We start from the raw sequence: 27,512 nt of genomic DNA on the forward strand, positions 1-27,512 counted from the left end.
CCGGAAATGAGTTTATTTGAGCCTCTTTGAGGAGGTTTCCTAGGCAAGCATGGATGCAGTAATTAAAGGATGAGGAACTAGGGGGTGCGTACGTGGAGGTTTAATCCTCAGGTGATGTGCTCCTCGTCAGATTGAGACCTCGGTTTTTGTTTTGTTCATTAAAAATAATAAAAAAGCTTACTGCTTAATTATAGAAAAACACACTATTATTAGGGTGTGGGTGTGGGGGTGTGTGGGTGTGGTGCTTTAACCTTACCTTTTAAACACTTTCTCCGATGAGAATGTTCATATGTGTTAACGCTGGCTTATTTGGGAAAGTAGGAGAGAAGTTACTGCTTCAAGTGATTTCAGTTAGCCGTGAAGTTATTTGGAAAAGCAGGTGATGTTTTCGTGTGCCTGTATTTGAGTTGGTTACCATCAGCACTTGCAGCATGTGGAGAAGAGAAGCTTGCTAATCATTTGTTTCTTCTTTGTTCATGCTTGTATTTGTACGTGTCTGATGCTGGAGTTGCATCAGTCCACCTTGGGTTGTGCTGGCACATTCCGCCCTGGGACGTGAGGGCGAGAGTGGAAGGGCCATCCGTGAATTGGATTGGGACTCTTCCAGCAAGTAGACATAGCCCTGGCTTGCTAGAGATTTCCCTCTAACTCTTCACTCTCATCCTTTTTGTGTGGCTTTCTTCTTAGATGGCCATGAGGATAAGATAAACATTTCTCTTCCACTGTGAAACCCTAATGCTCCCAGACTTTACTTAACATGGACTTTCATTGAATTCCATTTGAACAAATACGGTGGCTTTTTGCATGGACCAGTGAAAGAGGAAAAGTCCTGCTATGTGACAGACTCATTTTCAGTAGTGTTAGAAATAATCTGAAAAGCACCAGAATATTTATTTATTTATTTATTTATTTATTTATTTATTTATTTGAAGGGAAGCTTTTATTTATTTTTTTTTTCAACGTTTATTTTTATTTTTGGGACAGAGAGAGACAGAGCATGAACGGGGGAGGGGCAGAGAGAGAGGGAGACACAGAATCGGAAACAGGCTCCAGGCTCCGAGCCATCAGCCCAGAGCCCGACGCGGGGCTCGAACTCACGGACCGCGAGACCGTGACCTGGCTGAAGTCGGACGCTTAACCGACTGCGCCACCCAGGTGCCCCTTGGTCTCTATTTTAAAGGTGCTGGGGGCACCTGGGTTGCTCAGTGGATTGAGCATCAGACTCTTGGTTTTGGCTCAGGTGATGATCTTACGTTCATGGGTTCCAGCCCCACATCAAGCCCGTGTTGAGCCCGGCTTGACAGCATGGGACCTGCTTGGGATTCTCTCTCCCTCTCTGCCTCTGCCCATCCCACATTCTCTCTCTCCATCTCTCTGTCTGTCTCTGTCTCTCTCTCAAAATAAATAAACTTAACGGTGCTAATAAGTCCACAAATAGAGACATACAAATAAATATTCTTATGAGAATAGAAAACACTTCTGTAGTATTTACTGTATGTAGGTACTGTTGTAAGTGCTTTCTAGGCATTAGCTTTAACTCATGAATTGATACAAAATCCTTTTGAAGTTCTTACTATTATTTTCTCTGTTTTACACATGAAAAAGTTCAGAGGTTAGGTACTTGTCCCAAGGTCATAAAGCTTGTTTTGTTTGACAGTCAGATGTATTGAGTGCGATAACAGACCTGCTCATGGAGTGCCCTGGAAGGACAGGGTAGCGTCTAGTTGGGAAAATGGGGACTAGAAGTGTGAGTATCCATGAAATTTTCACAAAGGAAGCAGTACCTGAACAAATGTATTCAGAGGAGTGGAAGAGCCACGAAATACTTCTTTAGGAACATAAAATACTACATCATAAATGAGTTCGTAGGTTGAATCCGTGACAGAATATTGGAAGACTGGGAGGGGCGCCTGAGTGGCTCAGTCTGTTAAGTGTCCGACTTCGGCTCGGGTCATGATCTCACGGCTCATGGGTTTGAGCCCCCTATCGGGCTCTGTGGTGACAGCTCAGAGCCTGGAGCCTGCTTCAGATTCTGTGTCTCCTCCTCTTCTCCGCCTCTCTCCCCTGTTCACCCTTTGTCTCTCTCTGTCTCTCAAAAATAAACATTAAAAAAAAGAAAGAATAGCGGAAGACAGGGAGATAGTAAAAATATACCAGATCCCTGCAGTCTTCAATGTAAATGACAAGGAAATAGATTTCAATGTTGAGGCAAACCTTTGTTTCCAGTTAGTGTAAGGTATGGTAAAAACTTGGCATTAAAAAAAAAACCTAATGAAAGTATTAATTTCCTTATACTCTGTCAGCATGTGGGTAAATGTGTGACCCCTTCGAACGTTCTAAGATGAATTTCCCAACACTGGATATTTTATCTTAGGAAACCTCTGGTAACCTGTAGAAATAGTCTACTGGTATGTATTTTGAATAAATGCAGGGAAAGATTGATTTCTTCCAGAATAAAAGTTGGCAGGAACTGCCAAGTTAGGTAGGTTAATTTTATCATTGCACAGTTACAAAGCTGTTCAGAAGGTGGGGTTGGCGGGCCCCATGCTTGGCTCGGCAGCACTGGGTTGTCGCTTTTTTACCTTTCTGTAACCACTCCTGGCTTTTTTGAGCATCAAGCCATGTGGATAATCGTCCTTTGTCCCCTTGTAATCATTACAATATGCTGACTTTGTCATGACTCCCACTCCTCGCTCGAGACTGCCTCACTGTTTTCCACCTTGCCTCGGCTTCATTGGATGACCCACCTATTTTCCTTGGCTGCATGGGTCTTGTTTTGGAGCTTCTCATCACCAGCGATCTCCCCAACTTCTCCCCAGCTTCCTCCATCTCCCCACTCTCTAGGCCTTGTCTACTCGGGGCTCAGACCGTTAGTCAGAGATGTCCTTTTGGACCACACCCTCCTGTCCGTCCACCTTGGACCCTACCTCTCATTTGATCCTACTGAGACCTCTAGTTTGCAGACACTTTTGCTCTGTACCTTTCCATCTTTATTTTCTTCCTGATTCAACTTAGAAACCATAGTCCATGTATTAAATCACGGTCTTGCCCAAACCCTATACTCCTGACCATTTTGTCCTTTGGCTTGCACATGGGCTCCTGAGTAGTGCCAGAGAAAGCCATATAGCTGGGCAGATTGGCACCTGGTCGCATAAATTCAGGTGGTGGCTCAGCACCGTGTAGCCGTTGCTTCTTGCTCTTCGGGGCAGCTGTCTGCCACTCTGATTCTTCATGGTGACTATTCCTAAGCTCTCTTCCAACTTCTGACTGCTCCTCCTCCCCACTTACTCTGCTCAGATGATGCACTCCTGCAGTAGGGCTGTCAGTCCTACCTGCCCCCGAGCCTCCTCCTTTCCCCTTGGTGTCCGTGAGCTGACAGCCTCTTGCTTTTTCTTCTGCTTTTCATACTGTCTGAGTCATCTTTGTGGTTTCATCTCTTGTCAAACTGGCTTCTGTCAAAAGGCAACTACAAGATGTCTGTTTCCTTTTTCAAGTACAGTAAAACATTTTCACACTGCTGTCCTTTGCCTTCTGCTGGAGAAAGCTGGGATTTACTGTAGGGGGGCAGGCCCCTAGTGCACTCATGCTGTGTGCCTGCGTGTGTGCGTGCTTGTGTGGCCACGGGGCTCGGCTCTGTGATCTGGCTACCGTGTGCTGAGCCGTGTTCAGTAGCCGTCTCCCTTGGCTGCTGAATGGTTCTGCCGTCTGCAGAAATAGTCCCCCAGGGTTTATTCTGCATGCACGTGGGGGAGAGTGTGATTGACATCTTTTAGGTTAGAAATAGGCAGGAGTTTCCCAGATAGATGGGTTTTGCTACTATTACAGTGTGCTACATATGTCATCTTCGGTGGCTCCCCGGTGCCTTTGCAGATTATCGAGGTGCAGTGAGGCGAGCGTTTTGGCTCCTGCTTCTGCCGAGTGGACCCCAGACCTTTTTTTTTTTTTTTAATGTTTATGTATTTTTTGAGAGAGACAGAGGTAGAGTGCAAGCGGGGTAGGGGCAGAGAGAGAGGGAGACACAGAATCCGAAGCAGGCTCCAGTCTCTGAGCTGTCAGCACAGAGCCCGATGCGGGGCTCGAGCCCACAAACCGTGAGATCACGTCCTGAGCTGAAGTCTAGTGCTTAACCAGCTGAGCCACCCAGGCACCCCCCAGACCTTCTTCTTTACACTTCTTTGTACTCATTCTCTGGAGGGCTGCTGCCCACTCCCCTGTTGCTCCTTCTAATTGCTGCCTCTGCATGGCGCCTTCCTCCCTCATTCCACGCCCCCTTCCCTTGTTTTGTATCATTTCTTCGTAAAGATAGGAACATTTAGTAGACACTGATCATCGGTTAATTCACTATTTAGTTCCAGAGCTGGTCCTTTGGGGAGGCTGTAAGCACTAGGACAATGACAGAGCTGCCTTTCTGGTGATCATAGGAGAGAAACATTGAGATGTGTCATTCCAGTGTATTGTGATGAAGACTGTTAAAGTGTAGGCTGAGCATTTCATTTACATCGCTTCGTATAATCTTTAAAAAATCCTGTGAAGTTGCTCTTTTTTTTTTTTTTTTTTTTGCCTTTATTTTATGGAGCTGAAAACTGAGGTTCTGAGAGGTGACATCATTTGGTCAAGGTCACTTAAACAGCAAGTTACCCAGTGGGAAAGACAGCCCAACATTTGAGCTGCAAAAGCTCATGCTCTTCACTGTGAATACAGTTTTCCTCCTCTGCCACATTGCCTCTGTTGGAGGGCTGACCCTGAACAGTAGAATTCAAGGTCTAATAATAGACTCTCAACACATTGAATATTAGGCATGGGGAGAACTCTAACTAGCTAGAAACCATTAGTCGTAGTGTTTTTATTCTTCCGTTGTTTCAGTGGCATTGCCTGAAATTATATTACCTTATTTAGTTTACAGTGCATTTGTTATCACTAGGATTCTGATGCATAATATATTCTTACAAGAATATCTTACATGCCTCCCTGTTGACTTTTTTTTTTTAATTTTTTTTAACGTTTATTTTTGAGAGAGAGAGAGAGAGAGAGAGAGAGAGAGAGAGACAAAGCACGAGTGGGGGAGGGGCAGAGAGAGAGAGGGAGACACAGAATCTGAAGCAGGCTCCAGGCTCTTAGCTGTCAGCACAGAGCCTGATGCGGGACTCGAACTCACGAACAGCAAGATCATGATCTGAGCCGAAGTTGGATGCTTAACCGACTGAGCCACCCAGGCGCCCCTCTGTTACCTTCTTAAGAGCCAGATTCAAACTTCTACTTCACTATAGGTTTGAAATTTTAAGTACTTTACAGCTGAAGGAGAAAAAAAATAAGGTTATTTGTCACAGAGGGTATAAAGGAACTACTTTCTGGATCACTGAAGATAACAGTGTTACTGCTAATGGTACAATTTTATCTCTTGCAGTTAGCCCGAGACCAGCACCTGTGTTCATCCTTCCTGGGAGCCTAAACTGCTCACATCCTGGGCTGGGCCTGGGGTGCTGACATGAACTGGGCCTCGGTTCTTTCTAAGGGACTAGCTTCAGTTTCCTGTGTTCTGATCAATGTAGTTCCCACCCTCTCTCCCACTTTGACTCCTTTTGTTTTTATTGCTTCACTCCAGACAGCCGGTTCACAGATTATTCTAAGAAATGGTTCTGTGAGAACTACTTAGTGAATTTATTCAGTGGTTTATTCAGCATCGCTGCCCACTAGGCACTGCTCTGAGTGCTGGACATGGGATAGAACAGGGCACCAAACAGCACCTCTGCCCACTTTTTTTTTTTCACTTTTAAACTGGAGTTGGTGAGTGAATTATGCACCACTGTTAGCATCTTGCCAGCAGAATCTGTGACTATATATTTGCCATTACCAGTGAGGATTACACTACCTTTTTGTGTTGTTTTTTTGTTGGTATTAATTAGCATTCTTTTCCTTTCACTCAAAGCATTGCCTTTAGCATTTCTTGGAAGGCAGGTCTGGTGGTAATGAACTCCTTCAGCTTTTGTTCGTTCTGGAAAGTGTTCCTCCATTTCTGAAGGACAGCTTTGCCAGGTACAGAATTCTTGGTTGATAGTTTTCTTTCAGTATTTTTAATATACTATACTCTTCTGGCCTGAAAAGTTTCTGTTCAGAGATTCACTGATAGTCTTATGGGAGTTCCTTTTTTATTTTTTAAAGTAGACTTCATGTCCCATGCAGAACCCAACTCAGGGCTTGAACTCACAACCCTGAGATGAAGACCTGAGCTGAGACCAAGAGTTGGACACTTAACCAGCTGAGCCACCCAGGAGCCCCTTTGGGGGTTCCCTTGTATGTACCTTCTCTCTTTTCTCTTGCTGCTCTTAAAATCCTTTCCTTGTCTTCCCATAGGCTTTCTTCAGTCTTTTGTATTTTTTTTCTTTTTGTTCCTCTGACTGCATAATTTCCAGTGCCCTATCCTCCAGGTTACGGATTCTTCTTTCTGTGTGGTTGAGTCTACTTTCAAAACTGAATTCTTTTGTTCAGTTATGTGTTATTCTTTTTTTTTAATGTTCATTTATTATTTATTTTGAGAGAAAGAAAGAGTGAGCAAGGGAGAGGGAGACAGAGAATCCCAAGCAGGCTCCACACTGTCAGTGAGGAGCCTGACGTGGGGCTCGAACTCATGGAACCTGAGCGGAAACCAAGAGTTGGAAGCCCAACTGACTGAGCCACCCAGGCACCCCCAGTTAGGTATTTTTTAACTCTAGGTTTTGGGTTTGTTTTTATTTTATTTTTTTGGTGGTTGCTATTTTCTTCTTTTTTATTACTATTAGTTTTTTTAATGTTCATGTATTTTTTGAGAGAGAGAGAGAGTGGCAAGCGGGGTAGGGGCAGAGAGAGAGGGAGACACAGACTCTGAAGCAGGCTCCAGGCTCCGAGCTGTCAGCACAGAGCCCGACACGGGGCTTGAACCCACAAACCATGAGATCATGACCTGTGCCGAAGCCGGATGCTCAACTGACTGAGCCACCCAGGTGCTCCCCCTGATAGTTGCTATTTTATCAAAATTCTCATTTTGTTCATGTGGTGTTTTCCTAATTTTGTGTAGCTGTCTGTATTTTCTTGAAGTTCACTAAACTTCAAGACAATTACTCTGAATTCTTTGCCTAACAGTTCATAGATCTCTGTTTCTTTAGGGTAATGGGAACTTATTATTTACCTTTCATGGTGTCATATTTACCTGATTTTTCATGATCATCGATTCCTTATGTTGATATCAGCATATTTAAATAATGGGGCTCCTCTTCCAGACTTTTCATATTTGCTTTGGCAGAGAGAATTCTTCACCAGTCACCTCAATTTGAGTTACTGGGTGTGTCTGCTGGTAATACCTTGGGGCAGGTGGGACCTGCCCTTATGGTCTACTTTGGGGGGAGGCAGCTGTTTGAGCTCTGAGAATGTGGGTTGGGGGTGTCTGTCACTGGCTGAGAACAGCTGGGTAGGACTGCTGGCTTAGTTCCCGTGCAAGAGAGGCCGTAGGACGGTTTCTTTTACTGCCTGGATTCTCTGGTCACAAATGGTCAGAATTGGGTACTGTATTGAGTCTTAGATGGGTCTGTGAACTAGCTTCCTGCCCTGGCAGGGCAGCAGGAAGGGCCCCAGGGCCCGTATACCTCATTGCCTGGAGACCTAAATCAGCCCAGAGTGTGCCTGAATTCCCTGCCTAGGTGAGGCCACCTGTTTTGCTCTACCAACAGGAGAAGCCAAGGGCTTTGCTCTCTCTCTGTTCAGGTGGTGTTGTATGTAGAGCTGTTGAATGGGCTTTGAAGCTTCCCAGGTGCTCCCGTTAGGTTCCCTGGTGGGACAGCCTGAGGGCTGTATTCAGCGATGAGCAGGGCTGTGAATTCCCTGCCTGGGCACAGTGGGAGAAGTAAATGTAAAACCAGTCAGGCTCTGTTTGTTGTCTTCACTGGAGCTGATCTGTACCCCAAGTTCCCTGGCCGAATAGGGCCTCTGACTTTGCTCTGCAAACTGTTGACTCCAAGTGCTCTTCTCTTGGCCTGAGCTGTGCTGGGCTGTACAGCTTCCAGGAGTTGTCACGCCCTTCTGGCCAGATGGGGCCAGAAGACCGTCTTCACAGTGTGCGAAGCTATGCCCCAGCCCCCTTGCCTGGGCAGGAGCGGGAAGGTCCACTCTAGACTAATTCCGTTTCCCCAGACAGGCGCTCTGGTTGGGAGGAGCCAGAAGCTACATTCAGCCTTGGCTCTGAATTAGTCCCCCTGCCTCCATACCTGGTACTGGCTTTGCTCTGGGGGTGAGCCCCTCAGAACCTCTGCCTCTCAGCCAGAGTGTTGCTGGGCTACACAGCTTCCAGGAGTTGTCCCCAGCACTCTGGTCACAACTCTGGTCCAGGGGCTGGAAGACCCTTTCCACAGGTCCCTGGGTGTGGGCAAACTGGGCTCTTGGGGTGGAAAGATTCCTCATCTGGGGATCCGAGTCAGGCAGATCTGCACCCTGCCAAGTTCCCCAGTCAGGGTGCGCCCCCAACTTGGTTTTGCAGATGAGCAAAGCCACTGGTTGGGATTACTCTTAGGACCCTGCAGGTATGAACTTCCATCTGTCAAGATCCTTGTGCTGGTTGTTGGAAGCCCCTCCCCTAGCCTCCATCACAGTCGGGAGTCCCAGTGTTTGAGCCCCTCAGATTCCCCTGCGATCCCCGTGGTGGGAGATCACAGTAGGGGGCTCCTAAAAGTGACCCACAGGGCCGGGCGTGCTGTTTGTCCCTCCTGGGTTCTCCTTTCCCACTGGAGGAACTGGTGGCCCATAGGAGACCTCTCTGTGGGCTGCACTGGCCCAGGGGCGGGGCAGCGTGGTCAACATGTGGCTGCTTCTCTTCTCCTTCTGATGCAGTCTGGCTTGGTCTCCGAGGTGCAGGGGGCACTTCAGCCTCACCCCTGTGTTCCGGGATTCTCTCAGTGGTGTCTTGTTCTTGAACAGATGTTAGTTGTTGTCATGGGGTGTGAAGTCAGTAACAACCTATGTCCCCATCTTGCTGGCATCACTCAGCTCTCTGCCCGCTTTGAACTTTTGTTCTGGTGTGGGAGGCACCCGGTAAGCCAGTAAACATGGGATGTGTTGTCAGATGATGATAAATGCCGTGAGGAAGGTAAAGCTGAATAAAGGGGTAGGGAGCGATGGGGTGGGGGGTATGTTGCTGTTTAGCTAAGTCATCAGGTCTTACCGGGGAGGTCATATTTAACCAGAGACCTGAGTGTCTTGCTCAGTTTGGGCTGCTGTCACAATAGCATCAACTGGGTGGCCTAACAATAGAGTTTTATGTCTCACAGTTTTGGATACTGGAAATCTGAGACCAGGGAGCCAGCAGGGTAGGCTTCTTGGTGAGAACGCCCTTCCCCGTTTCAGACAACTGCCTTCTTGCTACGTCCTTACATGGCGGGGGGTGGGGTGGGGGGGAGCGGGGAGAGATCAGTTCTCGTGTGTATTCTCTTGCAAGGGCACTAATTCTCTACCCTCGTGACCAAATCACTCCCAAAAGGGCCCATTTACAAATACTGTCACATTGGGAATTAGGGTTTCAACACAGAAGTCCTGGGGGAACACGAACGTTCAGTCTGTAGCACTGAATGAAGTAAGGAAGGGCCTTCCAGGCACCGGGAACTGCACTTTCGGAGACCTAACGTGAGCCATGTCAGAGGAACAGCTCTGTTGGCTGCAGGGTTGATGCTGGAGCAGAGCAGGCAGCGAAGGAAAGAGCATTCAGAAATGAAGTGGGAGAGGTACCACAGAAGGCCTACGTGGTGGGCACTTTGGATTTGATTCCCAGTGGCATGGGGGAGCCTGTCTCCAGAGGGAAAGATGTGCTAGGACTTTTCATTCCTAAAAGGTCACTTTGGATGCCGTGGGGCTGGGGTTGGGGGCCAGGAGTGGATGTGTGCCGTGGGTCTAGGTGAGAGGTGATGGCTGAGAAGACTGGGTTGGTAGCAGTGGGGGTTGTAAGAGGTGGTTGGATTGGGGACACTGAAGGTAGAGCTGGTACCTTTTGCTGAGAGATCTGTTGTGGGGTGTGACCTAACCCCAATGTTACAGGGTTACGAGGTGGGCCTTTGGGTGATTCGGCTTCTATCTGAGGGTCATAAGAGTGGGGTCCTCGTGATGGGATCGGTGTCCATGTAAGAAGAGGAGTGACCAGAGCTCTCTCCCCTCGTGCCCCGTGAGGACACAGTGAGAACGTGGCCACCCGCACAAGAAGAGAGCGCTCACCAGAGCCCAACGCTGCTGGCACCCTGATCTTGGATTCCATGCCTCCAGAACTGTGAGAAATAAGTTCATGTTGTTTAAGCTAGCCAGACTGCGGTGTTCCGTTACAGCAGCCCAAGATGAAACACCTTCCCTTCCGATTTATTTCTTTTGTGAGCTATGCATGCCAGGTGTACAAAAGTAAATAATTAAATTCAAACACTACAGCGGTGTGTAGGGTTTAAGTAAAAGTTTACTTTTCTCCCTCCAGAAGTAACCCCTTTGAGGTATCCATTTGAAAGCTTGGGTTTTATTCTACTACACCTGTGCTTTCTTTTTAAAAAAAAATTTTTTTTTACGTTTATTTTTTCATTTTGAGAGAGAGAGAACAGCAGAGGGGCAGAGAGGGAGAGGAAGAGAGAGAAGCCCAAGCAGGCTCCACGCTGTCCGCACAGAGCCTGACATGGGGCTCAGACTCACAAACTGTGAGGTCATGACGTGAGCCGAAACCAAGAGTTGGACGCTTAACCAGCTGAGCCACCCAGGTGCCCCTAGACCTGTGCCGTCTAAAGAGGCAGCCATTTGCCACTTGTGGCTATTCAAATTTACTTAATTACAATTAAGTACAACTAAACATTCAATTCCTCAGTCACACATACCGGCTATGTTTCGGGTGTTCAGGAGCCATGACTAGCTGCAACCGTGTTGGACAGAATAGACAGCATTTCCATCATCACAGAATGTGCTATCGAATGGCAGTGTTTTCGATGAATTCTATTCATATACAAGTGTGTGTGTGTTATATATACGTGCATGCACACACACATACACATATCTGTGCAGTTGGCATAATATTGTACATACTCTTCTGCAATTTGTTTTTTCCACCTAACAGAGAAACTGTTAATTTGGTGTGATCCACACACAGCATCATGCCAGGAAAATTTTAAAACAGGGTGCATAATCAAACATAGAGTTTTAGTGCATTAAAAATCTTTTAATTTCAGATTTTAGAGGTAATCGCAACACATCCTAATGCTTGTTCCAATTTTAACTAAACAAATTAATTTTGGAAATCGTCCACTCAGCCTTGGGTATGTAAAGAAAGAAGGTTCAGGAGCTGTAGTTTGAGCTTAATCTACTGTGTAGATTGACATACACACCTGCGTGCACATGCGCGCACACACACACACACACACACACACACACACACACACACACACTTCCTGTTATTTCTGTTTTGTAACAGGGATTGTAACCTTCTCCTGTTTAGTATGCTCACTGTTCAGTAGACCAGCACTGTCCAAAATGGTAGCCACTAGGCACATGTGGTTATTTAAATTGAAATTAAACATTTAGTTCCTCAGTTGTATTAGCCACATTTCAAATGTCCATTAACCACGTGTGGCTGGTGGATAGCGTGGATCTGGAACGTTGTCATTTCACGGAAGGTTCTGTTGGGCAGCTCTGTACTAGAAACTTTCTTCAAGGGGTGCCTGGGTGGCTCAGTCAGTTAAGCGTCCGACTTCACCTCAGGTCATGATCTCACGGTCTGTGAGTTTGAGCCCCGCATCTGGCTCTATACTGACAGCTCGGATCCTATGTAATTCCAGAAGGAATTACATAGATTTATAGGAGCATAGGGCTGGTCTGAAGTTTCACGTGACCATCAGATGAAACCTCATGAGGCCTCCTGGCATGCCAGGACCCGGGCTAGGCAGACCATTTCTCACAGGCTGGTTATTTTGCAGTAATTAAAGCTGTTTGCAACTGTTTTATTATGTATAATATAACTTAATATATTTTAGGAGAAAAAAATATTCCTAGCACTGAACTATTTTTTTTCCACACAACCTTTCTTAACTCTCATGGAACACGGCTTAGGAAATGCTGATTTAAACTCTTGGAAATAATTATCCCAGAAAGATGAGGTTGAAAAGAAGTTGTTCCAGGTCTGGGGCACCCTGCTTCAGGTGCATCTTTCAGGAAGATGAATACTGGTGTTAATTGAGTTTAATTTGAATAGGGACATACCACAGATTATTCAGCACACAGCGCCCACATAAAAGTCACACGCACACTGAACATGGACTTGGTCATCGACACTGCCCGGTGTCCTCCCACATCCTTTGCTTACAGCCACTGTCAGGGACCAAGAGGTGGGACAGTCCAACAATGTGGGGCGTGGGCACAAGGGACAAACCTCCTTTCCTCCACCATCACGTCTCCATATTTCAGCTTCCAGGCGACTGTGACATCAAAAATGGAGTGCCCAGATAGTCAAAACCAAGTGTTAGGTTTTGAAAACAGAATCCTGTAGTTCAGCAGAATTGATCTTCTTCTATGAAAGCGAGTGGCTGGGATTTGTGCTTTTTCAGGAAAGCAAACTAAGGGAAAACTAGTTAAGGAAAAATTATGCCCTAAACTACAAGCGTTACAAAGGAAATCTTGTTTGGGGCACCTGGGTGGCTCAGTCGGTTGAGCGTCTGACTTCCGCTCGGGTCATGATCTCACGGTCTGTGAGTTCGAGCCCCGCGTCTGGCTCTGTACTGACAGCTCGGATCCTGGAGCCTGCTTCAGATTCTGTGTCTCCCTCTCTCTCTCCCCCCTCCCCCGCTCATGCTCTGTCTCTCTGTCAAAAATAAATAAACATTAAAAAAAATTAAAAAAAAACCAAAACAACCCCCCCCCCAAAAAACCAAAGGAAATCTTGTTTGTGGTGGGAGTTTGAGGCAATGACTTCCCAAAGGCAAGGATAATTTTCAAAATACTGAATGACCGGCACAGCACAGGAGTTCACACATTCAGAATAGATGCCAGCCTTGCACAAGTGGTGTGGCCGTACCAGTGTGTACAGGCCGAGTGTCATTCCTCCCGGACAACAAAGCCATTCAAGACGAGAAATGAGCCGTTACTGGGTTTTGCGGCCGAGCCTGCGGGTTGTCCCCTCAGTGTCCATAACACCCACCTTTATAGAGTCACTAGTTGATATTGGGGTGCTTGGCTGCTTTATGGCCATATGACTAAATTCTCGTTAGTGGGAGGCATATTATCATGTGGTCTTTTCTAGAACCTTCCTTAAGGGACAGTGTGTGTCCCCCCTCTGCCCTCTCTTTATTTATGCCTTTCCCATTCCGCTTCCTAGAATGTGGATGCCGCCATCTTGAGCCACGGAGTTGACGTCACTGTGGTGGAGCAGTAAAATAAGTAGAGGGCCACACTCGCCTGAGAAAGAAAGAAACTTCTCCTGTTTAGGTCACAACGACTTTGGGCTTGAAGACACCCTCAGCCAAACCTAATTCTAACTATTGTGGGTCCCTAATCTCCTAGGCAAATTCAATTTTATTTAAACTCTTAACACTCCTGTGAACTTGGTATTCTTGTTCCTTGGTAAGGGATTAGGAGACGGAGGTTGAATAAAAATGAAGCAACTTGCCCACGTATCAGAGCCAGCATTTGAATCCATGTCTGATCTTTCTGACTTCAGATCGCCAGGAGCTTAATCCTTGCTTTAGTAATTAATGTGGAACATAAAGGGCATGTGGCACATGGTTTTGTAACATTCATGCTTTGGCAGAGCCCCAATTTTGTGGATTTTTTTCAAAAAGACGTTGGGTTTTTCAGAGAAATTCATTTGTGGCTTTTTGAAAGTGACAAACATGTTAACTGTTTCTCAGTCAATAATACTTATCAGAAAAGCGTTTTTTCTTAATTTCAAAGAAAGCCGTGTTGTTCCTCTCATTTCCAGTGTTTGCTTCATTGTCATTTGCTAATTAGGACATTTCTATGAAAAGAGGATATTTCGAAGAGAAACTGTGTGATTCAGTTTCTTCAGTTCTATCTACACCGAAGGAAATTTCAAGAAAATTTGGGATTTTTTTTTTTAGAATTCTCCTCACTGTGCAGCAACTGCAGAACATTCCCCACCCCCATTTCTATTACGTGATAATGTAGAAATTAGGATGTTAGTGGGATGAAGGTTATGAATTATTCGGATTGTCACACGGGGGCAGCCTCCACAGCCAGCCTTTCTGCACAATTTAGACAGGAGAACAGAGACGCGAGGTGGCTGTGTGCCATGCGCGGGGCGAGGGTGGAGTGGGCAGGCTGGCAGCCGATGCCCGGAGTGCAGGGGCGAACCAGCAGGTCTGGGGAGGCTGGTAAAGCAGGTGCGGTGCAAACAATGAGTTGGCAGCAGAACCTACAGTAGGTGGGGGACCTTGACCTGCTGCCGGGGCTCCCGGTGGTGCCCTGGGCGAGGCTTCAAGTCCATTCATTTTTACGTCTCACAGTGGACACTTAATTGGTCAGAACAGCAGTGTCTTGAGTGTATTCCTGGGAACCCTGTACCTGCAGGATTTGCCGTGTAAAAAAGAATTCTGGGAAAATGCCGTGTTCTAATACCTCTCTTGGAAATTCACAGCATGCTTTTAGCATTTTAAAAGTCTAAGGTGAGAAATCTATTCTACTTGATTTAACCCAGTTTCTGAAACTTCCTTGAAAATAGAAATTGTACTTTTTTTTTTTTTTTTAAATACAGCATCCTGTGGAGACTGCTTCACGATTCTTTCAGTAAGCGGTTAGCAGTGGCCTTGGAAGTGGCTGCTTGGGCAGGTTGAATTCCTGAGAAAATGTAGGATTTGCATCTAACCACATGGGACTCTTCTTGGCATCCTCTTTGCTCTTATTTGCTGGTCCATATTCTCGAAAGCGTCGTGCATCTCTGCTGGTATCGAGTTATGGCAGCAAAACTCTAATGCGTGAAAGGCCCGTTTAGGTCATGTAATCGTGCCTCTTCATTTGCTGCTTCAGAAGAGGTTAAGTCATTTGCCAGAGTCCCAAACAGCTAGGAAGTGAGCATGGGGCCAGGGTCTCTTCATGTGCCATTACTTGGTTCCTAGTGGAAATTACTGGACTTAGTTCCTTACTTTCAAGCCTTTTTTTTAGTGCTTCCTCCTGATTGGGATGGATAAGAGCAAAAGAACTGACGTTTGATGCCTGTGAAGGTTTGGCATTGGAATAAAAATGAGCAGAAGAGGGAGTGCCTGGGGAGGCATGGATGCTGCTCAGTAAAAGAAGTGTCACAGAGGAAACCCAAAAACCTGGATCAGGACTGCTGTGAATGATCATTTTATTTGTGTGGCTAAGAACGACTTACACCAAGCTCTGTCTGCAAGAGAATGCGGAAAGTGGATTACTTCTGGGTGGCCCCTAAGCGAGAACAAATGAACAGCTGAACAGACAGTGCTGCAGCTGTCGCCATACTTTACAGATCGGCAGCGCCTTGAGCCCATCGGGCGCTGCTCATTAACCGCCATGTTTCTCATGGCGTGAAGGGTTTGGAAAGAATGATTTTTGAAATTTCTCTTCCTAAGGCCAAGAGGATTGACATCATTAGGGCCCACATTATGATTTTGCTTTAATTTAGATTTTCTTTCTTTCATGGTGAACTTATTAGATCCTTATTCATTAATTGCTATATGAAATTGGATTCTTTTATTATACAAGAGGTTCTTTTTTGTTTTATTTATTGTCATAATTTCACCTGTCATAAATTTTTGTGGCATTAATTTTGAGTGTTCTCTTTTTTTTAAATGTTTATTTTGAGAGAGAGAGAGTGAGCGAGCATACACTCGTGCACATGTAAGGGAGGGGCAGAGAGGGAGGAAGAGAGAGAACCTCAAGCAGGCTCCATGCTGTCAGCACAGAGCCCAATGCAGGGCTCGATCTCAAACCTTTCGTGAGATCGTGACCAGAGCTGAAATCAAGAGTTAGACGCTTAACCAATGGAACCACCCAGGCGCCCCAATTTTGAGTATTATGTTTTTATGAACCACTGTCTACAGTCTTAAGTTTTAGAGAAAAATAATAAAGCCACAGTATTTTCTCCTGTTTGAACTGGAGTAATTCTTCTGTCAGAAGGGAGAAGGTTAATGAAAGATCATTTTGATTGAGTAGGCCTGACAACTCTTGCTTGAACTTTGTTACTTAACTGCTCCTCTGTCTTTGAATTGCTCTGATTATTATTAGGTTCTTTTTTATTCGGGTGGACATCTGCCTTACGATGAGTTTGGCCTGTGTTCTTGGTTTTGTCCTACAGCCCTATTCAGGGAGAGAGGTCGGAAACCCTACTGCATATGTATATTCTATACATTGTGGTTTTTAAAAAAATTTTTTTTAGTGTTTATTTTTTGAGAGAGAGAGACACAATTCGAGTAGGGGAGGGGTAGAGAGAGAGGGAGACACAGAATCTGAAGCAGGCTCCAGGCTCCAAGCTGTGGGCACAGAGCCCCACGTAGGGCTCAAACCTACGAACTGTGAGATCATGACCTCAGCCAAAGTTGGATGTTTAACTGACTGAGACACCCAGGACCCCCTGTATATTCTATACATTCTGACTTAATTTTATAACAAGGCTGGCAGGTGGGTATCTTTCACCTCCCTTTTGCAGATAAAGTAACAGATTCAGAGACTGAAGATTCTGAATGATTTTAGAGACCAAATGAGTTGCCAGGGCCATGACAAAACAAGTAATAGCTGACTCTCTGTCAGTAGTGGCCCCTCAAGTGGGAGAAGGGGGCAGGATGATACCTGATGGAACAAGGTTCATGTTCCTCATTGCTATGCAGAAAATCTCTTCATCTCCCAAATCTAGCCTACACCTGAAATAGGGTGGATGGTAGGGACAGGAAGTTTGCCTGCTTGTCTTGTGCACACCTGTTTCCTTTATCCTCTTGCCTGGAAATGTTACCAAACTTCACAGGGGTTTCCCATGACAGCTGGTTAATTGTAATGTTAATTGAAGCCTTTTAATGTAATAGCACTCATTGAGTCTATATAGGGAAATCAAATGATATTCAGACTCTGCAAGTACTTGCCAGGTCTCAATAAATACTTGTTGAAGTATCAAGTGGTGGCCTTTGAAATCGGAAGATGCGGGTATCTGTGGGAATGCCGTCTCCTATACCAGGCACAGCCGGCATGCATCTACCTGAAGAGCTCCTGAGGCTGGGGTTGGATTGAGGCAGCATGACTGGAGTAGTTAGTACCTAATGATCCCTAATCAAAAAGTGGGGGAAGCAAAGTCACACAGTAAAAGCTGGGTTGAGTGTAAAGTGGGAAGGAAAAAATTTCACATGGATCAGAATCAGTAGGAATTGGAATTAAGAATAAATTCCAATGCGAGAAGCTGTGGTGGGTGAGTAATGCAGGTCTGAAGGTGTGTAGATGGGTTTAATGTGAGCAGACCGTCCTTCTAGGTGTATCCCCTAGAGAAACTTTGGAACACGTACCTAAAGAGACAAGTTCAGGAAGACCCCATCCTTTAGCTTTTATTGATGCAGACATAAGTATAAAAATGTGAAGCTATCCATGGGATGGGTAAATACTAAAAAGTTAGGATAGTGGTTTGAGCTGAGCCCTCCATTTGTTGTTGTTGTTGTTGTTGTTGTTGTTGTTAATGCATAATTTAATTGTCCTAAGCATCTAGAATCCTGTACTCGGCAGACACGTGTTTTGTGTGTGTGTTTGTTCTCTTAGCTGATGAGGCTGATAGAAACACAGAGTAGGAAGGAGTCAGAGAGAACATCAGGTCTCTCCTTTTGCAGATGATGAAGCAGAGATGGAGGGATGAACATTCTAGGCTGCTAGTGGCAGGACTGGGAATAAGAGCCAGGCTTTTCTGACTGCTATCCAGGCCCCTCTGCACCACACCATACATGATCTCTTAATGAAGGCTCTTTTCTGTAAACCCATGTCCTGCTATCATGCCCCTAACCCTTTGTAGTCCTCCATTAGAGCACGTTTGTGGACTCTGGTGTTTTAAGGTATAAGTTTCTAAATTATAGCAACTTGCATAGCTCACCAAGCCCTGAGTGCGTTTTTCTTCTGTGAAAATGTCGTAGGGTCTATCCACATTGCATTTTTTCCTCCAAGATGTTTTAGATTTTTTTAATTAGAAACAAACAACTTTTTAATAAAAAAAATCTTATAAGCCCCAACTTTACATGGATTATTTGTCCTAAAGAAGCTTTGTAGGACAAATTCTTAAAAGTTGTCAATAATTAAATAATTTCAACAGGAAAAATCTTAGGGATTCTCAGCCCTCAAGCTGACATTCATTTGTAGTAACACAACATTAAGTTCAGTTAGAAATTGACATAATTGCTTCAAGGAGTAGCATAGTTACCACAACGTGACCGAAAAAGGCATTGTATGTTCTCTATAATATGGTTCTTTGTCAGCTTTTCTTGAACTCCTTTGTAGCTATTGCACACCAAGAGTCTAAGGCCACAGTAAAACACAAAACTGCCTAATTCGGCAACAAAATATCAACCTTTCTTAAATTCTGTTTAATGCAAAAACAATGGAGTATATAGACAAAATAAATCAGTGAAAACCGGGGCGCCTGGGTGGCTCAGTCGGTTAAGTGTCTTGACTTGGGCTCGGGTCATGATCTCACAGCTTGTGAGTTCAAGCCCCATGTTGGGCTCTGTGCTGACAGTTCAGAGCCTGGAGCCTGCTTTGGATTCTGTGTCTCCCTCTCTGTGCTCCTCTCCCGCTCACGCTGTCTCTTCTCTCCTTCAAAAATGAATGAACATGAAAAAAAATTAAAAATAAATCAATGAAAACAATGTATTGCAGGTTAAGTGTAGGTTAAATGCCAGGGACTAGTGTTGTGAACTAATGAGCCCCGAGTGCTGTGGAATGAGAACTTCTGTACCACACGCTCCACTTCTAAAGTCACAGTGATGTTCACTAATGACTTAGGTCCTGTGGCGCCCAGCTGGTCCTCAGGTGCTGCATACGCAAGTCATTCTTCTTAAATGCTAAGAGAAGCGCCATATACCGAAAATTGCATTATTAAAGAAAGCTGCCTGTAAAGCAGCTCTCAACCCAAGGGAATATATGGGTGTGTTAGAAATGGAAACAGGTGCACGTGCATGTGTGTGCGTGTGTGGTGTGGCTGGGTTGATGGAAAAAAAAGAAAAGAAAACCAGTGTGTTAACAACTTCTTAAAGATGGGCATGCAAGTAAACCCCTCTTTCCCTTTCCTCTGCCTTTGTCCTCAGCCCTGAGATTTATCAGTTTGATTTCATTGACAGTCACTGAAGGTTTTTCCTTCTGATAAGCATTGATGCCTTTTTGTAGCGTAGAATGAGTGACTGATGCATTGTTTGGCCAGCTCGTAATCAGTGGTGAGTAGTGTCCAACATCATATTTCTAAATAACGATCCTCCTTCAGTATTCTGTAGTCTTTTTTTTTATTTTTTTTAAATTTTTTTTTCAACGTTTATTTATTTATTTTTGGGACAGAGAGAGACAGAGCATGAACGGGGGAGGGGCAGAGAGAGAGGGAGACACAGAATCGGAAACAGGCTCCAGGCTCCGAGCCATCAGCCCAGAGCCTGACGCGGGGCTCGAACTCACGGACCGCGAGATCGTGACCTGGCTGAAGTCGGCCGCTTAACCGACTGCGCCACCCAGGCGCCCCTCTGTAGTCTTTTTCTGTCCCAGGTTCACTTAAAATTTCGATGACTGACTGCTTCTAGCCAAAGAAATCATCCCTCAGCTGGTTCTGCCTGGGTAAACTGAAGTATCATTGGGATATTTCTGTTTTATTCAGTGTGATACTACTATGGTGCTTAAAATAGTTTGGGTGTAATTCTTTCTGCACTTGGGGAATGGTGGTGGTCTTTATTTTGATTCAAGTAGCAATAGTAATTTTCAGGACACGAGATACACAAAAGTGAAACAGTGTATTTCACATATTTTCATAGTAAAATGTTGTTTTGTGAAGGTGAATGACAAGCTGATTTTGTTGCATTTCCTCAAGCACATTAGTCTGAAGGCTGTGCTCTCAGATGTCTCCTCTTTTTTCTCTCCCTTTTGTCAGCAGATGGCGTATTACCGTTCCCTCTCACTTCTGTTTTCTTCGCCTTTTTATTCCTCTCTTTCCTCCTCCTCTTCCTCCCTTGCCAACCCCCCACCTTGGCAAACATTTGTCACAAGAATGGATGCTGTTATGGAAAAAAAAAAAAAAAAAAAAAGTCTGGCTGTGACATGTTGTCTTTTCAAAAGTACAAGAAAGAAAGGAGGAAACAGGTTTTCATTGCTTCGGGTATAATACAGCTGGCTAATTTTCTCTGCTAACACTTTATTAGAGGAACACTTGTTCCCCTTTAGAGCGGATCTGACATTTTTTTTGTAACAGTTATGTTTGCTTTTATATTTCTGTCATGTTGTTTTGCATGCAGATAGCTCCTCTTTTCCCTTTTAGGTGGATGGGCCCTTTCATTAATTTTACGTGTTTTTACCTATTTATTTAGTAATTTTTTAGTGTTTTATTATTGTGAGAGAAAGAGAGTGTGCACGCTCGCACAAGTGGGGGAGGAGCAGAGAGAGGGAGACACAGAATCCGAAGCCAGCTCCAGGCTCCGAGCTGTCAGTGCAGCTTGAACGGACGCAGATGCAGGGCTTGAACCCACGGACTGCGAGATTATGACCTGAACTGAAGTTGGGTGCTTAACCGACTGAGCCACCCAGGCACCCCAATTTTATGTGTTTTTAAATACAGAACTTTTTCCAAAGGAAAATCCTTTGATGTACAGATAAATAGATTAAAATACATTTGCACTTAATTTTGGGAGTAAAAGTCCTGTGACAGTGATTGGGGCTGTCGTGAACATGAGGTACACATGAAGATGTGATTGGGTGGAGAACACGTACAACTTAATGAGAGGCTGTTAATGACTGGAAGAGGGTTCATTAATACGCGTTGTAAAACTAGGCTGTACGTGGAATGTGTGAGGGAGCTAATTAAATATTCTAAGGAATCCTACGAACCTCATATTCCTTCTATTCTTTTCGTATTCTTTCTGCCAACAGTAAATATCAAATGTTTCCAGAATGGATACTGCATAAAGAGCAGGTACACGGAATTGTCTGTGCTCTCAAAGGATGCAGTCTTCCTGAATGTAATTTGGGAGTCCACTTTCCTGCTTTAGGAAGAATGGTAGAGTGAGCCCAGTTTAATCTTTAACGTATTATTACCACCGTCTGTGCTTGCGTAAATCCCAGTTGCAACACAGCGCCTTCTTTCTGATTATCTTCATTCTATTCCTACCCCTCTTCACTCACCCACCTACCTCCAAAGCAAAGTGATCTCCGGCTCCTCTGAACACCCGGAGCATTTGTGCATACCTGCTTTTTGACCTTGTCACTTCCTACTTTGTAGCATAGTTACTAACAGCTGTTGGACGGAAAGCATCTTGATCCCCAGTAGTTCTGAGCACAGTGCCCTGAACAGAAATGCTGCCCACTGTTTGACTTATTGAATGCGTATTGGATATTAACTTTATGAGTGCATTGGCTCCTAGAATCAGTCAGACCTGGGTTTGAAACTCAGCTCTGCGATTCTGGCCAAGCCTTAACTGCTCTGAATTTCAATTTCCTAATCTGCAAAGTATATGTGATAATGACTGCTTGGTAGAGATGTTGTAGGGATAGAAAGCAGTGGTGTAGGTAAAACACAGTGCTTGGGGCATAGTAGATGCGCAGTTTTCTAGATGCGTACCCACATGTCCTCCCCGGACACAACACGCACACACACGCGCACACACACACACACACACGGTGTATGTGTGCATGTGCAAGATGCTAGGCCCTCAGAGACCAAACCGCACCAGTCCTGTGCTCATGTTGCTTAAAGAAGAAATGCAACCATACAGGGTGCAGAACTGTGGTTCTGTTGGGGCAGTGGAGAGGGTGTACCATGGGAGTTCATGTGTTTCTCCCAGAGAAAGGATGGATGTGGTTTAGGGAAAGTGTTAATGCAAGAGATGGCAACTGTGCAGAAGGTAGGAGAATGGGTAGGGCTTGAATGAATGTTACTGAAGAGGCTAGAGAGGAAGACACCTACTTCGAAAGATTGGTCTCTTCAAAAACTATTGTCGTGCACTGGAACTTCGTGGTCAAGGACTGAGATTGGAGATGAATGTCTCTACTCATCTGCCGGTATTTTTCTCAGAAACTTGCACGCCTATATGGGCTTTCGGATGACCTACCTACTCCTTTTGGTCCAAGTGTGGTGGTTGCCACCGGGCATGTTGGAAATGATAAAATGGTTCGGTAGCAACTTCGCCAGCGTCCTAAATTTGGTAGTTGATAGCACTGTATTGGGTGCCTTTCCCATGGGCATGGAGAAGGGGAAAATTAACTTGGTGACTGCCTGTAAAAATACATCAGCAGGAAGATTTTCAGCTTAATGGTGATAAAATAAAATACAATGCAGAATAGCTCCCTACTCCTTCCGTACACAGATTTTTCTAAATGCTTTGAAGTAGATGGGGGATAAAAGAAGCCTGTAATACTAAACCATCCAAAAATGAAATCAAATGCTTTATGCCCGTTGGGTATTGTTATCACCCAAATTCAAGTGTGGACCTTAATGTAGAGTCTACAGTCAATAAAGTTAACACTAGTGATCCCAGTTGGCACAGAGAACTACCGCTCAGACTGCTGAATCCATTAAGTAATGGAATCGGGTTTAACTGTTCCCCTCAGAGGTTGAAAATCTTGACAATGAGGAAAAACCACCCATACGCACAATAGGAATGTATTCGAGTCCTTACCTAAGGGCACTGTGACTGCAGTCTCCTTGGAAAAATTGTAGGAGTGGTGTGAGCTCAGTTGAGTTGTGTTGTTCGCCCTCTGCTTTTCCTCAGCCACAGCTGGGCTGTGCTGCTGCAGGGAGGGCTGGAGGAGCTGGAGAGGGACGCAAGAGAGCGTCTCATAGACCTGTCTACTTTAGAGTAGAAAACCGGTGACACGTTGCTATATAGAAGTCTGTTTAGCAGCAACTGCATTTGAGTTCAGGTACTTCTTTGATGTTGGGAGATGTCCAGTATATGTTACAGCCGTGAGGTTCCACTGACCCCATTACTGATCCTGTAGCCAGGAAGGGGCTGATCTCTCCTGGCTATTCGCCCTCTTTGTCCCACCTTCAAATGCCTCTCCATTTCTTAGACTGTTTAAATCGGACATTGGGAAGAATTTATTTTTCCTCAGCCTTCGCAATCCTGTTTTGGTTGTAAAACAAAGTCAGAAACAAGAGCCTGGAGGTGTATGCTCTAGGGTTATGGTGCTGTTCCTGTCAATTACTTGCTGTATGATTGTAGGTAACTCAGTTTCTAAATACTTGTGTTTGCTCATTAGTGAAATGAACCTATCTCACTAGAGAACATAGATTTGTAACCTGGAATCCATAGATGGCCTTCTGTGAAACTACATATGTAGTTACATATTTTTGAAGCCCTTACCCTTTTTTTGGATTCTCAGAGGAGTCTGTGAACTCCTCCTCCCCACATTAATCTCTCTGCCTTGGAAGTTATTGTGAATTTGGTAAAAGATAATAGGTAAAAAGAGCTTTAGTAATATGAAAAACATCATTTCAAGTAGATTAGAATCACTCTCTGCTGAGACCATCTAATTCATATTTCCTCTCTTTTGGAGCTCCTCAATAAACACGTCTGTTTTCTTGTAGTACCTCCCTTCTTCCCTCCTCATCTCTTCCATCTTTCCAGCTGTGGAAGATCTAGAATGGAAATCTGAGTACGGTTTTCCAGGCTTCAACACTTGTCAGACCTTTAGTTCAGTCTCAGACTCACTTTCCCTGACTGTGCTGTTTCAGCTTCTGCCAGTGCTTTGGTGTGCTGAAAACTAACTTTAGCGTCTTTGGTTTCCATAATATTCTTCTGGTTGCTTCTGCATTGGTGGTACTTCAGCCCCACATTGATATAGAGAAAAGACTAATTTTCTTTTATTTAATCCTTTGAAAAAGACACCTTCAGCTGCTTACCCCATTTGAACTTATTACATATTCTCTTAAGTATATGAGCTTATCTTTTGTCAGCCAGAAACAGAAAGTAGAAAAAAATCACCCTAGATTTCTTTCATAAGACTCTTGCATTCTAACCCAGATATAGGGGGAGATATAGGGGTGTCTGGGTTGAACATCGACTCTTGATTTTGGCTCAGGTCACGCTCTCACGGTCATGAGATTGAGCCATGTGTCAGAGTCTGTGCTGATAGCACAGCTCTCTCTCTGTCTCTGCCCCTCCCCCACTTTCATGAGCGGGCTCTTGCTCTCTCTCAAAATAAATAAACTTAAAAAAAAACAATAAAATGATAGATTACATAAATTTCCTAGTTCTTTGAGTCATCTATAATTACATAACAAACAATTCCAAAACTTACTGGATTAACACAATTATTTTATTTGCTCATGACTCTGTGAGTTGGCTGGGGCTCAGTTGGGTGGTTCTTCTGCTGGTCTCTCTGATGACCTAGAGTGGTTGCAACAAGATGATGGCTGGGGCTGGAATATCCAAGACACCTTGGCTTATGTCCAACCACCTTAATAGGATCATCTGGTAGGTTTTGATCTCTTTCTCCCTGGCTTGCTTGGTCTTCTATATATGAGAGCCGCATATTGGTAGATATTTGAGAGGACAAGCCCCACTGTGCAAATATTTACCAAGCTTCTGCTTGCGTCATGCTTGCATGTACACCCCATCAGCCCAGCCCAGAGTTGTGTGGGAGGGCACGACACAGGATGTGAGTACCAGAAGTCCCATGGTTCATTGGGAGCTGCTAAGATAACATGCCACATTAGCATATAGGAGTAGCTCATTTCCTATTTTTATGAAATGAGTGATTCAGGTTTTCAACGCAGGATAGTTCACAACTCCAGCGAAAGGGAAGTATGTCTTTTGCTCTGAGGAAGCTCAGATTTAGAAATCTAAACTAAACAACAAGATGAATTTACAGAGCTTGAGGCAATTGAGTAAGGGATAAGATTTTGTTAGAAATGTTTGTTTTGCAAGTTGTATTCATCTAGAACTCCTCATTAATATATTTTAAGAATTCATTATAATACACCATTAATGGCTTGATAAAAAGAAATAGAAAGGGTGGCAAGGGAGGAAAGAGAATTAAAGAAATTTTTTTTTTAAGTTTAGGAGGTTTTTTTAAAATTTCTGGGAGTTGTCACCTCAGGACAATCAGAAATCAAAACTTAAAGCGTCTATGGTATTAAAATCTGTGAAGGAAAACCACTGTGACATAGTTTGTGTGGAATCAGTCGTACAGATTGATGAATGTCAGGTCATTTTCTCAAGGAGAGTCATAGCCTTTCTCTTCCTTTGAAATATCTGAGGAGCATTTTAATTTATGAGAAAGACCTGACAGATTAGGAGAAAGATCTGGTTACAGTTAGAGAACAGAAAGCTCACTGTACTGAAGTATAGTATTTCTGATTGTACTTAAGTAGGTTACTTATGTGTAGTACTTTATTTCGTTTTTATTTTTTTAATGTTTGTTTATTTATTTATTTTTTAATTTTTTTTTTCAACGTTTATTTATTTTCGCGACAGAGAGAGACAGAGCATGAACAGGGGAGGGGCAGAGAGAGAGGGAGACACAGAATCGGAAACAGGCTCCAGGCTCCGAGCCATCAGCCCAGAGCCTGACGCGGGGCTCGAACTCACGGACCGCGAGATCGTGACCTGGCTGAAGTCGGACGCTTAACCGACTGCGCCACCCAGGCGCCCCAATGTTTGTTTATTTTTAAGAGAGAGAGAGAGGGTGAGCACAAGCATGCGTGAGGGGAGAGGAGCAGAGAGAAAGGAAGACAGAGGATCCAGACCAGGCTCTGTGCTGACAGCAGACAGCCCGACGTCGGGCTCAAACTCATGAACTACAAGATCATGACCCGAGCTAAAGTCGGACGGTTAACTGACTGAGCCACCCAGGCGCTCCCTACCCCCCCCCCCCCCCCCACCATATAGTACTTCTTAAACTTACATGTGCAAGCAAATCTTGGGGAACTTATTACAGTGCACGTTCTGATTCGGTAGTTCTGGGGTGTTGCACATTTCTGCTGAGCTTCGGGGTGATTCGGTAGTGCTCGTCCACCAACAAGGCTTTAGTAGACCTGACCCTTCTGAGGTTCCTATCCTGGCCAGGCCTCTCAGGTAAACCCCCTTAATTCTCATACACACTGGTATGTGACTTTTTACTTCTGTCATTGACCCCCAGCAGGACAAACAGAAGTCCTTTTAGTGTCTTATCACACATGCTCAAGCCATGTATTTCACAACTAAGGAATAGGTATTAATTTAAAACTACAGTTGGCCCCGGAACAACCTGGCTTTGAACTTTGCAGATCCACTTATATGTGGATTTTTTTTTTTCTGACAGATACAGTACAGAACTGTAAGTGTATTATGATTTTCTTTTCTTTTTTTTTTTTTTTATGATTTTATTTTTAAGTAATCTCTGTACCCAATGTGGGGCTCAAACCCAAGACCCCAGGATCAAGAGTCACATGCTCTTCTGACTGAACCAGCCAGGAACCCCCTCTTCCTACTGATTTTTTTAATAACATTTTCTTTTCTGTAGCTTGCTTTATTTAGGAATACAGTATGTAATGCATATAACCTACAAAGCACGTATTAAACGATAGGTGTTGGTTATCCATAAGGCTTCCGGTCAGTAGTAGGCTATTAGTAGTTAAGTTTTGGGAGAGTCAGAAGTTATGTACAGACTCTTGACTATTTGGTGTGGGGGGTGGTTAACCCTCAAGTTGTTCGAGGGTCGATTTTTAGTTCCTTTGGCATATGGCATTAAGTCATTTGTATAAATCTGGCCTTTGTTAATGGCTGTAACCCGAAAAAAGAAAATTCTTGGTTTAAATTGAATTGATTAGTCCCTCAGGGATTTCTTAACCACAACCCTCATATCTGGCTATCAACAAGACTTTTGCTTGTCTCAGATTCTTCTTGAAAGCCAAGGTATATAGAGGGCCAGACACTCTGGTCTGCCAACTTTTGTCAAGTGCTAGCTGGTAAAATGGGATCAAAGTGTATTCACCAGCACTCCCAAGACTCCACGTGAGCCACGGGACCTAGAGGTGTGGCCATCCTTCCTCACTGTGGTGCGTTCAGTTCTCCAGAACTCTGTTTCTTATTCTGGGCTTACACATGTCTCTGGAGGTACTCAAGTCCAACCTGCCTTTTCCTATGCAGTTTTCAAAGTATATCCTTTCTTCCGACCTTCCTCTTCGCAGAGGGAAGCGGTGCAGCCTCAGAGATCTAGCCCATCCAAATAGTCCTACCCAGAAATTTGTCTTCCAGTTAAAAAATATTTTTAATTGGAAAATTATGTACTAATCTTCACCTCAGAAGACACTAATAGTGGAACTCACTCTTTGAACAAAGGCGATGTGGGTAATAGGAGAGGGCTTTGGAACC

The 27,512-nt window shown here is 44.5% G+C and overlaps 1 long non-coding RNA gene and 1 pseudogene across 15 annotated transcripts in view; one reads left to right on the forward strand and one right to left on the reverse strand.

Annotated features, from left to right (window-relative positions):
• Positions 1-27,512, forward strand: part of LOC147583057 (uncharacterized) — a 219,472-nt gene that overhangs the window by 80,405 nt on the left and 111,555 nt on the right. The window lies entirely within an intron of this gene.
• LOC112866417 (homeobox protein OTX2-like) overlaps positions 1-27,512 on the reverse strand; it is a 45,760-nt pseudogene that overhangs the window by 12,572 nt on the left and 5,676 nt on the right.

Source organism: Puma concolor, chromosome A2, assembly GCF_028749965.1.
Source record: "Puma concolor isolate L17-30 chromosome A2, mPumCon1.1.hap2, whole genome shotgun sequence".
Taxonomy (NCBI): Eukaryota; Metazoa; Chordata; class Mammalia; order Carnivora; family Felidae; genus Puma; species Puma concolor.